Below are 17,327 nucleotides of genomic sequence, written 5' to 3'. Positions count from 1 at the left end.
GTAAAAGTGAAGCTATGACAGTTTCAGGCCTGCTCTGGAAGACCCCTGGGTGTTTACTCTTTTGCTGTCTTTTAAGACAGGTGCCATCTAAAGAGATTCAAGCCAGAATATATGATATTGAGAGATCGTGGACAGAGAGATAGTTAGATTCAGTCCTCTAGTCATTCTTGCACCACACATGTGAGACCATCTTGGACTTTCCAACCTAAGCAGCTGCTAACTGAATGTAGCAGCATGAATGAACCAAGGCAAGACCATAGGAAAAACTGCCTCATCAACTGAAAAGGTCATGAGATAGAGTAAAGCTTTGAATTTTTTTAAAGCCATTAATTTTGGGGATGGTTTGTTGTGAGATAACCTATAATCAAAATAAACCTTGAAAATGCATGTTGATACCTGACCACCAGAAAATTATGGATCTGTTGTCAACCTAGTTCTTAAGAACAACCTCATGTTGCAAGACCCCTCCTTAGCCGTTCATCTCTCTCAAACCATTCAGTAATAAATGAACCTTTGCTTTTTTAATACACTTAAATTTGGGGTGGGTTTGCATCAGAATCATCTGGAGCACTTGGCAAAACACAGATTACATGAAGACTCAACTAGGGAAGGACGCTTCCAATATGTCCTCACATAATCACTCAAAAGGCCATTGGCAGAATTCAGCTTCTTGTGGGCTGTCAGTTGAAGGTTTCCAAGTTTATTGACAGGTGGAACAGAGAAAGAGCCAGAAAGAGAATCCAAACCAAATGAAAGACACAGACTTTTAAAATCGAATCTTGGAAATGACCCTCATCACATTTGCCAAATATTTTTCATCATAAGCAAGTTAGTAGGTCCAGCCACACATGGGGAAGGGACTTACAAGGGCATGAATACCAGGAATTGGGGGAAATTGTAAGTCATTTCAGAAACTGACTACCACTGGGAGGTTGAGAATTTGGCAAAATATGTTAACATACACATATAAAAATAATATAAAATAAATAATAGAAAAATGCTATGACTTTTTAAAAGGAGCAATTGTGTTCTTGTTGTATTAAGATGAAATTTTAGACCATTAGCAGAAAGGGGACTCACTTTAAGAAATAGGTTTAAGTATTAACAATAAAGAAAATTCAACTTTTCACACAGTCTATGACTGTTTTGTTTTAAATCTATACCTGTATGTCTATAAGGATATGCATATATTTAACACTACTCTTAGCCTATGAATACACACTTATGTACATTGCCCTTTTTAATGACTTGAACTGTTTTTCAAAGGATGGTGATCCTTTGAGTAAATTTCCTTTTGGAACGTATACCCATCATTCTTTTAATATCTATTCCTTATTTAACTATTTGAAAGTGCCATAAATAAACTAAGTCCATATTGGTAGACAGGTGTTTTCAGTTGTCATTAATCTATATGATTTTTTTTTTGCCAAAACAAGTATATTACTAACATAAATACCTAAAAGGGTAAAAGCTTGGAAAAACATAAAGTGCGTTTTTCATTTTGAAAGATATTGCTGAATGACCTGCAAGGATGTTTTACCCAATTTTCCATATAATTCAATAATGTATATGAGAGCTGTTAAAACCTTTGTCAACACTGTGAATATTATAGATATTTTGTACTTGACAAAACTGATTGCCAAAGACTAGCTTCCCATTGAAGTTTAATATGTATCACTTTTAGTATAAGCATGCTAGGTGATATTTCAACAGGGTTTAAATCTTTATGCAGCTTTTTTGCAAACTACTTCCTTTGCTGCTTTTTTTTTCTCCTGGATTGTTGATCTTTTCCTTTTGATTTCTAAGAATCCTTTAGAACAGTTTATCAGAATTAAATATTGCTCTCTTCCCAGTTTGTATCTTGTTTTATGCTGTATCTAAGTTTAGTTGCAAAGCAGAAATGTTTAAATTACAGGCATTTCAATAGTTCAATATAGCATCGATACCACTGAATACTTGATCTCCAAATTGCAACTCTGATAAAGTAGTGTGGTAGATAAGGAGATGTACTTCCCACATCTCCTTTAATGAAGGACTTGGCTGTCCATGTGAATGTGGGTGGTATGGTGAGCAGGCAGCCTCCAGCTGTGTGTCAGCTTACTCTCTCAGGTTCTGGCTCAGTTTCAAAGAGCCACCTTGTCTGAAATCATTCTTCTTCCCATAACAGCTCATAACCAGTACTAGTCCATTTCTCTTTATACAACATAAGTCTGACAGTCTCCGAGCTACCTGTTGAGTAGACTGAGGATTTGTCAGGCTCACCTTCAATTTGACTTCTTCCTCTGATCAACCCTACAACCTGTACCTTGAAGAGGTGTAAAGTTTGCACTCCAAACTTTGTCTCAGTGTGTGCTTCTCAAGTACTCAACTTGTAGTAGATGGTCAGTTCTTAACCACAACAGCTAAGGATGCAAACCCCAGCAGTGATTTAATAAGCTGCCTACTTCTTTTGTTTAAGCTACCCAGTTTGGGGTACTTTATTAAGTCAGCTCTAGCAAACTAATACAACTACCAATTATCCTGATGTAGATTTCTTTATCTACTGTCTTCCCTTTCCTTCTTCCCTCCCATCTATCCCTCCCTCCCTCCCTCCTTCTCTCCCTCCCTCCCTTCCTTCTTTCCTTCCTTCCTTCCTTCCTTCCTTCCTTCTTTTCTTCCTTCTTTCCATCCATATGTCCATATGTCATTTGTTTGGAAATTAGTATATACTTACTTTGTTCAAAAGTGCATACCATTGGTTAATTCTGGACAAAATTATTAACCATTTGTTATCATGGTTTCCTCTATTATCTCATTCTTGACTCCAATTAGAAGTATGGATTCTACTTCTCCCTCTAGCCTCTATTTCTTAAGTTCCTTTTTCATATTTTCTAGCTTTTAATCCTCTGTGTGCAACATTCTATGTAATGTATTTAGATCTGTTTTCCAACTTAAAAATTTTGCTCTTCCTTGCCTAACTTTTTAAATTTTAGAGTAAATGTATTTAATTTTAGAGTATCAGTTTTGTCTTTTTATATGTCTAGTTGTTTTAGTTTATTTTAGGCATTTTTTTTGCATGTTGAATTCTCCTCTTCATATCTTTAAACACTGTTAAACAGTACAGACTCATTTTTCATTTATCTGATGTATTCTCTGCACTTCTACAAGGACAGCAAATTTGTGATTATTTGATCTCTTTGTTCTCTTTAACATGTATGGTCTTCTGTATAAACATTGTAACATTTTGTTATTTTCTACTTGCTTACTGAAAAGCAAGGTAAAGAGAAAATGTTAGAATGAACATGTGGGAGGGGTGTAGGTGCAGAGAAGGCAGATTTTAGGAAGGAAGAGGCCATGTTTAGAACAACTCTTGAAATTAAGAAGAAAGGAGATTTTACCAATGGGCTGGTAGAAAAGCTATATCGACTTCTCCCTCCCCTGCAAATTTTAGGAAAGTTAATGACAAGTAGTAAATAAGTGAAAAAACAAAATTGCAGTTGTTCTTCATACAAAGAGAATATGGAACACAATAACATCCTTATGACTAATAATAGCCCTCAACACGCATTCCCAGAAAGCAAATGAAAACTATAACCTAGTATCTTAAAATGTGCTAAACACAAGAAGACCTGATATTACATATGATGATGGAAGGTACATATGGGGTTTTCTTGCCACCTCCCTCAAAAAAAGAAATGCAACCTGAATTTGTTCAAAAGTTTTGATATTACCTTTAATTTACAACTATAGCTATGCCAGGAGGATTCACCCAACAAAATTGTAAATCTCTGAATATTCAGGTTTCTCCAGCAAAAGATGTACAAGGAGGTTAAAATAGAGAGACAGAAAGAAACAAAAAAAGGAACATATAAACTAAAAGAAACTTCGGACACCTTTCAACCAAAGAAAATGAAAGAGTTGTATTTAGATGTTGATTCAAATGCATTGTAATTCATATCTATGTGATACAAATTGGAAATTAGTGTACTTACTGGATATTTGATTATACTAAATAATTATTTAAAAAGTGATAAAAATAGCCCTTATTCTTTTTTTATGGTTCATGGTAAAATTATATCTGGCTAACTCTTCTATAATATTGAAGGGATAGATGGAAAAGGATATTGATCTCAACTTTTTCCATGAACTGGTAATTGTTAAAACTCTCCCTTGAGTTTATATTAGAAATACTTCAAAAAACAGAGTGAATCATGAAAGTAAATAACAAAAATAAAGTGAAAAGGAAAAGTAATGTATTTATTTTGAATGAGTGTAATACTGTCTTCTCATATGTTTAATGATTTTTGAAGGATGAGAATCTGGCATTTAAATGTAAATTATTTCATGTTAGTTTTGTCTTTCCTCTCCCCACACTGCCCCCCATTTTATGTTCAATGATGGGAAGTCATGACCTTCTGTTGGGAAACTTAGGGACATAAAAATTGCCAGTTATAAAAATATATTGTTAAATAACAGCTTTGAGTCCTTTCTGTTTTACTACATGTTCTCTGCCTGAGAAAAAGAGCCTTGAACTTAGAACTTGGATTTATCACCACTTTTCTCAGCACATGAACAGTTTAAATCATTTAACATCTCTGAAACTATTTCCTCACCTGTAGAATAGAGATAACAATACTAGCTGTCTGCATCTCACAAGATTGCCTTCAGGTATGAACAGGAGAATATTTAAAATATATTTTATATTTTGCAGTGGATAAAATGCTATCAAGTTACAATTACGTCTAGCATAGAAAAGTATTCATGTGGTACAAACAGTATAGTTCCTGTGGAATAAATGAAACAGAATCCATGAGTAACTAAAATTAGATGAAATTATTGACTGGAAAAACAGACATATGGAAAACAGGATCTAATGGAAATATAATGCCTCTTTTCAATTGAAAGATTTATTTTTGATTTGTGAAATAGAACTGATACTGACTCACCTGAAATGTATTTATAGAACTAAAAAAATATAATTTTTAAAGAAATATAAATATTTAATATATAAAAATAAATTTAAATTAATATTAAACTTCTCTAATATTTAGTTAAATTATATTAGAACACAGTTTTGATTAAAATAACTTTTAAATTATTATTAAAACATAATAAATATAGTAACTGTGACCAAAGATTATTTTCTTAATTTACAAATAGTTGCTCATAGTGTTTCCCACAACTACAATTGGGGCAATAAAATACAAACCCATATTTCAACCAGAATGCAGCACATATAGCTAAATTATTAATAAAACAAGTTGTTCAGTAAAACAAACATAATATGAAAAATATAATCTCTTCAGAATTTTTGTGGGGCATAATTTTCTACTTTACTAGTTCTTTAGTTTAGCATGTATATATTTGCCGCAGAGTTTGGAATGAAAAGATGACCTATAATTTAACAATATCTAATTTAGATATTTTAAGCAATCATTTAAAATTAAAAATTTCATGCTATCATTGCAATATTTTTCTGAAATAATCAGGCTTTTAAAATATAAAGTTGCTAAATCTGAATATTCAGCAGTTTCATAAAGGAAAATTAAAAAATAATAATTGTTAAAAAAACAAAACTATAGCACACGAGAAAATTAAGAAAGAAAGAAAAATAAAAGGAGTGACTGGAGATCCCAAATAAATTCCTTTCCCACCAAAAAAAAAAAAATATATATATATATATATATATATATATAATAGTTACTGTAGAAGACAATAAAATTGTCACAGTATATCAGATTTTAAACTGTAATATAAGGATAGTATTGTCATTTATTCTCATAAATATTAGTTAGGCAGAATTTCCAATTTGTTTATAGATAATTTAGATGTTTTGTAACTTACATGAGCATGTATAAAACTGAAAATTATTAAATATTTGTCAAAGATTTTCCAACCAAAGTATGTGGTGATTTTTTTCATTCATACACTCATAAAATTCAACAGTCTTCACCTACCAGTATAATTCATCAATGTGGGGATTCCATACTATTTCTTATCCATAGTTAATTAAGCTGGGTGAGTATTCTCATTTGGGAAACTGCCGGTGTTTTAAGAACCTTCATTTTGATTTGACTTTCTTTTCCAACCAATTATGAAATAAAAGCAAAAAGGCAGATTACAAATATTTTTTTCTGTATCATCTCTTTACCAGAAATTCTCCAGTTTGTCATTTTAAAAGAATAGGGGCAGGGGAGTTTGATTTCAGCATTGGACAGATAATGTAACCTTCAAGGATTTTCACCACTGAGAGATTTAAGCAATTGTGAACATGCATTCTTCAGAAAGCTAAAAAGCAATTTTGTCTGAATAAAACAGCAGTGCATGTCTTGTTCTGCCCATGCTTAGGAAAATCTTCTTTTCTTTGATTCTGCCCATATCCCACAATTCTACTAGCAAAGTATCTCCATTCTGTAGTTCCTGTGACAGGTTCTAGCTTTGTTAAGCACATTTATCCTAGTGTGCTCCAGCCTACAATTAAGAAACAGAGTAGAATATGTAAGAGGGAAAAATCATAACCAAACTCTTCTTTTAGCAGACAATTAGGGCAAAACATGACTAGATCCAAGGTTTCTCGACATCCTGTAGTGAATTAGAATGTTTTTAAATGTCAGAGGCTCACTCAAATGTTTTCCCAATTACACAGTTTTTCAATACACCTTCGCTAATACTCCTTAACGATATCTGGAGAGCTATTTGAAGATCATCATTAATACAGTAAAATTAAAGGAGGAAAAAAATTGAAGCTTTGTATATACCTTTTATTTTATCTACTATCTCTCATTGCTTTTGAGGGAACAGCCCTATCATTATTAGGTCTATGCTTCTGAGTACAAGAAAATATTTCTCTTCATTACCTGATGTGGTCCTTTAATGAGTACTAAATATTCTGCTTTGGAACAAATGGAAAATCCTGAAGATATTACCTTATTGACATTTGAAATCAGCAATACCAATACTAATAGCAATGGTATTTTGTTAATAGATTAAACAAAAATATAAACAAATCAAAGTATTCTTAACTTAAAATGAAGAATATTTGTACTTCATGTGTACTTAACAACTTCAGGCTATGTACCTTTTGCATATAACAAGTCAATTACTTGATGATTTGAATATAAGACCTTTCAGATCAACAAAAACAACTAAATGATTAAATGTATAAAACTTTACTTCATATGGGAACTTGTGTTCGAAAACAGTTTCTAGGGTTTTGTTTTATCATAGGTTTTGTAGATAATTAATCTATTTTACAGAAATTGTTCAGATAATATAAATTCATCTAAATTATATATAGCAGACTAAGCTTGCAGGATCTTTTTGCAAGAATATTAAATGATATTTGTTTATAATTTTATCATGCTATCATGAAAATATAGCTTTATTCTGTCCAAGTCTTCAAAATAGCATGAAAAAATCTTAAAAGATATTTTAAAATTTATTTTAAATACTTAAGTAAAATAAGCATAGAAAGAGAAATAAAATTTCTCAAATTTCCACCATTACATTATAGTAATATACACATTTGAAGGAAAATGGGTGGTATTTAAAAATAAAAAAAAATGATTCTAAATATAAGATAAACAACTTGACATATTTAAAAGAAAACTTTTCTGAAAACAATGAGGCTTAAGTCAATGATAAAATGTAAATTATAAGTTCTTGTAGATACCGGTTGCAGAATAAAATAGATTAGTGATTAAATATTTTATTCCACTCATATTTAAAAAGCACTATTCAGAAATTCAATAATTACAGAGAAATGAAAGACAAAATGAATAACATGAAAATATTTCCACCTGAAACATATTAAATGATAAGTATTTAACACATATATTCCAAGCAGGCAAGGAAGTTCTAGCCTGCTTATTTTCTTGAAGAGGAAGCCAATAGTGTAATGAGGACTGATGATAGAATTTCCAAATATAATCATGTTTTACCCACGGTTACATGTTAAAAATATGTTGCTATAATTTTACATAAAAGTAAATATATATTGTTTCAAGGTTTAATAAAGATTGTCAGACTACACAAAGCCAATTCTATAACATGTCAAAAAGTATGGATAACAGCTTTAAAAGTCTGTAAATTAGTGTGTGAAAAAAGCTAAACATACAACTCTTGAAATCTAGAAAGTATTCATTAATAATTATTGAAAGGGGCTTCCCTGGTGGCGCAGTGGTTGAGAGTCCGCCTGCCAATGCAGGGGACACGGATTCGTGTCCCGGTCCAGGAAGATCCCACATGCTGCAGAGCAGCTGGGCCCATGAGCCATGGCTGCTGAGCCTGCACGTCCAGAGCCTGTTGCTCTGCAGCGGGAGAGGCCACAGCCGTTGAGAGGCCCGCTTACCGCAAAAAAAAAAAAAAAAAAAAAATTATTGAAAGAATAAAATAACATTATACATACCATCTACCTTATGTAAATGATATATTTGCCTAAGATAACATGTATAAATATATATTGTGTGTTCATGTATAAATAATTGTGTTCTCTTTATAAATGTCACAGGCATTTATATGATATTTATGATAATATTCATTGTTTAATTTTGGGAAGGCAGTTTATTAAGTATTTACATACAAAATCTAATTGAGTATTCATACTATAAGCCTACTCCATTTCATAAACACAGAAGTAAAATATTTCAGTTTCCTAAGATCACATCAATAATAACTGTCAGTGATAAAATTTTGTCCAAGTCTTGCTATGTTGCTTTACCATAACATGAAGACCTATGTCTCACAAATTACTGGTATTAATTTTTTTTTCTTTTGGCTGCGTTGGGTCTTCATTGCTGTGCACAGGCTTTCTCTTGTTGCGGCAAATGGGGGCTATTCTTCATTGCAGTGTGTGGACTTCTCATTGCCGTGGCTTCTCTTTTTGTTGAGCACAGGCTCTAGGTGCACGGGCTTCAGTAGTTCTGTCATGCAGCCTCAGTAGTTGTGGCTCGTGGGCTCTAGAGCACAGGCTCACTAGTTGTGGCACACGGGCTTAGTTGCTCTGCAGCATGTGGGATCTTCCCAGAACAGAGCTCGAACCCATGTTCCCTTCATTGGCAGGCGGATTCTTACCACTGAGCCACTAGTGAAGCCCTATTGGTATTATTTTTTTTTGTTGATTCTCATAGGCAACAAGATGATTATTTAAAAAATGTGAAAGGAAAACTATGAAATAGAGTTTCAATTGCGTTATTCTTTTTAGGTAGATAATTGACATAGATATCTAGAAATATAAATATAGAAATATAAAAACATAGGTAAATAAAAATATAAATAAGTAGATGATAGTTAGATAAGATAGACACAGACACCTACTTATACACATTCTTACATCTTATAAAGCTCCTATTCCAATTTTTAAAACAATTTTATTGAGATATAATTCACTTGCCATATAATTCACACATTGACTGAGGAACTAAATAAACATTTTTCCAAAGAAGACATACAGATGTCCAATAGGTACCTAAAAATGATGCTTGGCATCACTAATCATCAGGGAAATGTAAATCTAACCCACAGTGAGATATTACCTCACACCTTTTAATTTGGCTGTCATCAAAAAGACAAGAGGTAAGTGTTGGGAAAGATGTGTAGAAAGGGAAATCTTGTGCAACTTTTTTTTGGAAATGTATATTGGTGCAGCCACTATGGAAAAGAGTGTGGAGGATTCTCAAAAAATTAAAAATAGAACTACCATATAATCCAGCAATTCCACTTCTGGGAATACATCCAAAGGAAATGAAAATACTAACTAGAAAAGATATCTGCACCCACATGTTCATAGCAGCATTAATTTACAATAGCCTAGATATGGAAACAACCTACATGTCTATCAATGGATGAAGGGAAAAAGAAGATGTAATCTATATCTATATCCATATATATATATATATATATATATATATATATATATATATATATATATATATATATATATGTCTGTATCCATATAACTCAGCCATGAGAAGGAAGGAAATCCTGCCATTTGCAACAGCATGGATGGACTGGAAGACATTATGCTAAGTGAGATATGTCAAACAGAAAAAGATGAATACTGTATGATATAACTTACAATTGAAATCTAAAAAAGTCAAATTTGTAAAACCAAAGAGTACAATGATTGTTGCCAGGGGTTGGGGTGTAGGGGAGTTGGAGAGATGTTGGTCAAAAGGGACAAACTTGCAATTAGAAGATTAATAAGTTTGGGGATAATGCACAGCAGTGTGATCATAGTTAACCATACTATATTATACACTTGAAAGTTACTAAGAGACTGCTGTAGATCTTAAATATTCTCACCACACAAAAAAAATATGTGAGTTGTTAGCTAATGCTATGGTGGTAATCAAATTTCAATATGTAAGTGTATCAAATCAAGACATCATATACCTTAAGCTTATACAATAGTATATGTCAGTTATATCTCACTTAAAAAATGATTAATAGTTTTCATTATATTCACAGCTACATGTAATTACCATCATAATCAGTTTTAGAATATTTCTATTACCTCAAAAAATAACTTTAGCCATTATCTTTAGCCATCACTCTCTCAACCCCTTCCACCTAGTCTTAAGCAATCATTAAACTACTTGCTCTACAGTGATATCCCAATTCTGGACTTTGATGATAATGGAATTATATAGTATGTGGAATTTTGTAACTGGCTTTTTTCACTTAGAAATAATGTTTTCAAGTTTCATTCATGTTGTAGAATGTCTCAGAACTTAATTCTCTCTTAAAAAATGTTTATTTACTAGAGTAGTTTCAGGTTAACAGCCAAATTAAGAGGAAGGTACAGAAATTTCCTGTATATCCTTTTCCCCCATGCATGCATAGATCCCTTCATTGCCTTCCTCCCCCAAGAAAGCACTACATTAGCTATAGTTGGTGAACTTACATTGACACATCATAATCACGTGAAGTCCATAGTTTGCCTTACGGTTCTCTCTTAGTGCTATATATTCTGTGAGTTTGGAAAAATCTGTAATGACATAGATCCAGCATTATAGTATCATACAGATTATTTTCATTACCCTGAAAATCCTCTGTGCTTTGCCTATCCATCCCTCTCCCCATCCTCCAAACTTCTTTGTACTGTTTACATAGTTTTGCCTTTCCCAGAATGTCATATAGTTATAATCATACAGTAAGTAGCCTTTTCATTTTTTTTTACTTAGTAATGTGCATTTAAGGATTCTCCATGTCTTTTCATTCTTGATAACTCATTTGTTTTTAGTGCAGCATAATATTCCATTGTATGGATGTACCACAGTTTATTTACCCATTCACATATGAAGGGGCATCATGATTGTTTTGGCAATTTTAAATAAAACTTCTATAAACATTCTTGAACAAGTTTCTGCAGGGACTTGTGTTTTCAGCTACTTTAGGTTAATTATAAGGAGCATGATTGCTGGATCATATACTCAGAGTATGTTTAGTTTTGTAAGAAACCACCAAAATATCTTCCAAAGTGGCTGTACCACTTTGCATTTCTACCAGCAATGAATGAGAGTCCTGTTGCTCCACATCACATCATCGTAAGCATTTGATGTTGTCAGTTTTACAGATTTCAGCTATTCTACTATGTGTGTGATGGTTCTCATAGTTGTTTTAAGTTGACATTTGCTTATTTGTCATCTGTATATCTTCTTTGGTGAGGTGTCATTAAACGTTTTAACCAATTTTTTTTAACAGGTTGTTTTCTTACTGCTGAGTTTTAAGAGTATTCTGTATATTTTAAATAACATTTCTTTATCACATGAGTCTTGCAAATATTTTCTTCCATTCTGTGGCTTGTCTTCTCATTCTCTTAACATTGTCTCTCACAGATCAGAAGTTTTTAATTTTAATACAGTCCAGCTAATCAACTTTTTCTTTCATGAATTGTGCTTTCATGGTGTATATAAAAATTATTGTGATACCTAAGATCATCTAGTTTTTCTCCTAGGTTATCTTATAGGAGGTTTATAGTTTTGAGTTTTATAATTAGGTCTATGATCCATTTTGAGTTAACTTTTGTAAAGGGTGTAAGATATACATTTGAATACATTTTTTTGGCCCTTGGGTACCACTTGCTTCAGCACCATTTATTGAAAAGACTTTTTTCTTCATTGTATTGCCTTTGCTCCATTCTCAAGAATCAGTTGTTTATATTTATTTTATTTATTATTTTTATTTATTTATTTTATTTATTTATTCTTTCAGGCAAATCTTTTTATTTATTATTTTTGGCTGTGTTGGGTCTTTGTTGCTGTGCTAGGGCTTTGTCTATTTGTGGCGAGCGCAGGCTACTCTTCATTGCGGTGCACGGGATTCTCATTGTGGTGGTTTCTCTTGTTGTGGGGCATGGACTCTATGCACGAGGGCTTCAGTAGTTGTGGTACGCGGACTCAGTAGTTGCAGAGCGCAGACTCTAGAGCACAGGATCAGTAGTTGTGGCACATGGGCTCAGTTGCTCTTAGGCATGTGGAATCTTCCCGGATCAGGGCTTGAACCCATGTCTCCTGCAATAGCAGGCAGATTCTTAACCACTGCACCACCAGGGAAGTCCCTCAGTTGATTATGTTTATGTGGGTGTATTTCTCTACTCTTTTCCATTGATGTGTTTATCTAGTCTTTTCCAATATCACTGTGTCTTTTCTTTTTTGCATTTTTTCAATTGTAGTATACTTGATATACAATATTATATAACTTACAGATGTACAATATAGTGAATCAACATTTTTAAAGGTTATACTCCATTTATAGTTATTATAAAATGCTAACTATATTCTTGTAGCTTATTTTATTCATAATAGTCTGTAACACTTAATCCCCTACTGATGTTGCCCCTCCTCCATCCCTTGTCCCACGTGTAACCAAGGTTTGTTCTTCATACCTCTGAATCTGTTTTTTTTTAAAATAATCACTAGTTTGTTATGTTTTCAGATTCCATATGTAAGTGATATCATGCATAACTTGTCTTTCTATGTCTGACATATTTTACTTAGCATAATAACCTCCAAGCCTATCTGTGTTACTACAAATGGCAAAATTTCATTTTTTATGGGTGAGTACTATTTCATTGTATAGGTATATAAATAACATGTCTTTTTTTTTTTAAACATCTTCATTGGAGTACAATTGTTTACAATGGTGTGTTAGTTTCTGTTTTATAACAAAGTGAATCAGCTATATGTATACATGCATCACCATAACTCCTCCCTCTCACCCTCCCTATCTCACCCCTCTAAGTGGACACAGAGCACCAAGCTGATCTCCCTGTGCTATGTGGCTGCTTCCCACTAGCTATCTATTTTACATTTGGTAGTCTATATATGTCCATACCAATCTCTAACTTTGTCCCAGGTTGCCCTTACCCCTCCCCGTGACCTCAAGTCCATTCTCTACATCTCTGTCTTTATTCCTGTCCTGCCCCTAGGTTCTTCAGAACCATCTCTCTCTCTCTCTCTTTTTTTTTTTTTGATTCCATATATATGTGTTAGCTTACGGTATTTCTTTTTCTCTTTCTGACTTACTTCACTCTGTATGACAGACTCTAAGTCCATCCACCTCACTACAAATAACTCAATTTCATTTCTTTTTATGGTTGATTAACATTCCATTATATACATGTGCCACACCTTCTTTATCTATTCACCTGTCGATGGACACATAGGTTGTTTCCATGTCCTGGATATTGTAAATAGAGCTGCAATGAACATTGTGTGACATGACTCTTTCTGAATTATGGTTTTCTCAGGGTGTACGCCGAGTAGTGGGATTGCTGGGTCCTATGGTAGTTCTATTTTTAGTTTTTTGAGGAACCTCCATACTGTTCTCCATAGTGGCTGTATCAATTTACATTCCCACCAACAGTGCAAAGAGGGTTTCCCTTTTCTTCACACCCTCTCCAGCATTTACTGTTTGTAGATTTTTTGATGATGGCCATTCTGAAGAGTGTGAGGTGATACCTCACTGTAGTTTTGATTTGCATTTCTCTAATGATTACTGATGTTGACCATCCTTTCATGTGTCTGTTGGCAATCTGTATATCTTCTTTTGAGAAATGTCTATTTAGGTCTTCTGCTCATTTTTGGATTGGGTTGTTTGTTTTTTGATATTGAGCTGCATGGGCTGCTTGTGTATTTTGGAGATTAATCCTTTATCAGCCGCTTCATTTGTAAATATTGTCTCCCATTCTGAGGGCTGTCTTTTTGCCTTGTTTTTGCTGTGCAAAAGCTTTTAAATTTCATTAAGTCCCATTTGTTTATTTTTGTTTTTATTTATATTTCTCTAGGAGGTGGGTCAAAAAGGATCTTGCCGTGATTTATGTCATGGAGTGTTTTGCCTATGTTTTCCTCTAAGAGTTTTATAGTGTCTGGCCTTATATTTATGTCTTTAATCCATCTTGAGTTTATTTTTGTATACCATGACTTCTTTATCCATTTTTCTGTTGATGGACACTGAGGTTGCCTTCATATCATGGCAATTGTAAATAATTTTGCCACTGCGTCTTGATTACTGTAGCTTTACAGTAAGTCTAGAAGTTCGGTAGTGTCTCTCCTCCAAACTTGTTCTGCTCCTTCCATATTCTGTTGGCTATTTTGGGTCTTTTGCCTCTCCAAATAAACTTTAGAATCAGTTTGTCACTATCCACAATGTAACTTGGGATTTTGATTGTAATTTCTAAATGTACAGAACAATTTGGGAAAAAGTGATATCCTATGTTACATCTTCCTATCCATGAACATGAAATATCTCTCCATTTGTTTACTTCTTCCGTGAACTAATAAGCCATTCTAGCAAGATTGTAAGATACAAGGTTATTATACAAAATGAAATTAAATCCTTTCCTATATATCAGCATGAATAAGTAATATTTCAAATTTAAAACAAAATATTGTTTATATTGGCACGCCCCTAAATCTAACAAAATAGATACAAAATCTATATGAAGAAAACTACAGAACTCTAGTGAATGAAATCCAATAAGTAAATAAATGAAGACATATTCCTTGTTGGAAAGTTAGGGCATGGGCAACCAACACTGAAATGCACATAGAGGGAAAATTCTGTACACTGAAGAAACCTGAAACTGTGAATCTTGGAGCTTCTTGCATAGTAGCTATTAAGAGAGAAGTAGAGTGACTTCACAGCTGTTTGGTGGTAGCATTTGGCTCTAGGGAGAAAAGAAAGGTCGTATTACTCTTTGAAAGAGAACAAATACTTCTGGCTCTTTTGTCACTAGAATGTGATGACATGGACTGGGGAATTACACAACTTCTGACTTTCAAGGATTGTATGCCATTCAATATTCTTTAATCTAGGTTATGCATTTTCTTTTCTCAAAAAGCCCTGACATACAGAAATGTGAAAAAAATTTCCTGTATCTTGGTTTCTTGACAGGCACATATATGAAATGTCAAAACTTTTTTTTAACATCTTTAATCCAGTTGGATTAACATCTATACTCCAATTATATTAGAGTATAATTGCTTTACAATGGTGTGTTAGTTTCTACTTTATAACAAAGTGAATCAGTTATACTTATACATATATCCCTGTATCTCCTCCCTCTCTATCCTCATATCTGCTCCCTCTTCCATCTCCCTCCCAACCTCCCTATCCCACCCCTCTAAGTGGTCACAAAGCACTGAGCTGATCACCCTGTGCTATGTGGCTTCTTCCAACTATCTATTTTACATTTGGTAGTGTATATATGTCCATAGCACTCTCTCACTTCATCCCAGCTTACCATTCCCCCTACCCATGTCCTCAAGTCTATTCTCTACGTCTGCGTCTTTATTCCTATCATGCCCCTAAGTTCTTCAGAACCATCATTTTTTTTTCTTTCTTTTTTTTTTTTTTTAGATTCCATATATATGTGTTAGCATACCGTATTTCTTTTTTTCTTTCTGACTAACTTCACTCTGTATGACAGACTCCAAGTCCATCCACCTCACTAAAAATAACTCAATTTCACTTCTTTTTATGGCTGAGTATATTCCATTATATATATGTGCCAGATCTTCTTTCTCAATTCATCTGTCGATAGACACTTAGGTTGCTTCCATGTCCTAGCTATTGTAAATAGAGCTGCAATGAACATTGTGGTACATGACTCTTTTTGAATTATGGTTTTCACAGAGTATAGGCCCAGTAGTGGAATAGCTGGGTCTTATGAAAGTTCTATTTTTAGTTTTTTGAGGAACCTCCATACTGATCTCCATAGTGGCTGTATCAATTTACATTCCCACCAACAGTTCAAAACGGTTCCCTTTTCTCCACACCCTCTCCAGCATTTACTGATTGTAGATTTTATGATGATGGCCATTCTGAGTGGTGTGAGGTGATACAACATTGTAGTTTTGATTTGCATTTCTTGAATGTTTACTGATATTGAGCATTCTTTCATGTGTCTGTTGGCAATCTGTACATCTTCTTTGCAGAAATGTCTATTTAGGTGTTCTGTCCATTTTTGGATTGGGTTTTTTATTTTTTTGCTACTGAGCTGCATGAGCTGCTTGTAAATTTTGGAGATTAATCCTTTGTCAGTTGCTTTATTTGTAAATATTTTCTCCCATTCTGAGGGTTTTCTTTTCATCTTGTTTATGGTTTCATTTGCTGTGCAAAACCTTTTAAGTTTCATCAGGTCCCATTTGTTTATTTTTGTTTTTATTTCCATTTCTCTAGGAGCTGGGTCAAAAGATATTGCTGTGATTTATGTCATGGAGTATTTTCCATTGTTTTCCTCTAAGAGTTTTATTGTGTCTGTCCTTACATTTAGGTCTTTAATCCATTTTGAGTTTATTTTTGTGTATGTTGTTAGGGAGTATTCTAATTTCATTCTTTTACATGTAGCTGTCTAGTTTTCCCAGCACCATTTATTGAGGAGGCTGTCTTAACTCCATTGTATATTGTTACCTCCTTTATCAAAGATAAGTTGACTATAGGGTACACGGGTTTATCTCTGGGCTTTCTATCCTGTTCCATTAATCTATATTTCTGTTTCTGTGCCAGTACCATACTGTCTTGATTACTGTAGCTTTGTAGTATCGTCTGAAGTTCGGGAGCCTGATTCCTCCAGCTCCGTTTTTCTCTCTCAAGATTGCTTTGGCTATTTGGGGTCTTTTGTGTTTCCATACAATTTGTGAATCTTTTTGTTCAAATTCTGTGAAAAATGCCAGTAGTAATTTGATAGGGATTGCATTGAATCTGTAGATTGCTTTGGCTAGTAGAGTCATTTTCAAAATGTTGATTCTTCCAATCCAAGAACATGGTATATTTCTCCATCTGTTTATGTCATCTTTGATGTCTTTCATCAGTGTCTTATAGTTTTCTACATACAGTTCTTTTGT

Source organism: Mesoplodon mirus (genome assembly GCF_964341445.2).
Source record: "Mesoplodon mirus genome assembly, chromosome: 5".
In the NCBI taxonomy this organism is placed as follows: domain Eukaryota; kingdom Metazoa; phylum Chordata; class Mammalia; order Artiodactyla; family Ziphiidae; genus Mesoplodon; species Mesoplodon mirus.
Note: the sequence above shows the minus strand (reverse complement) of the source record.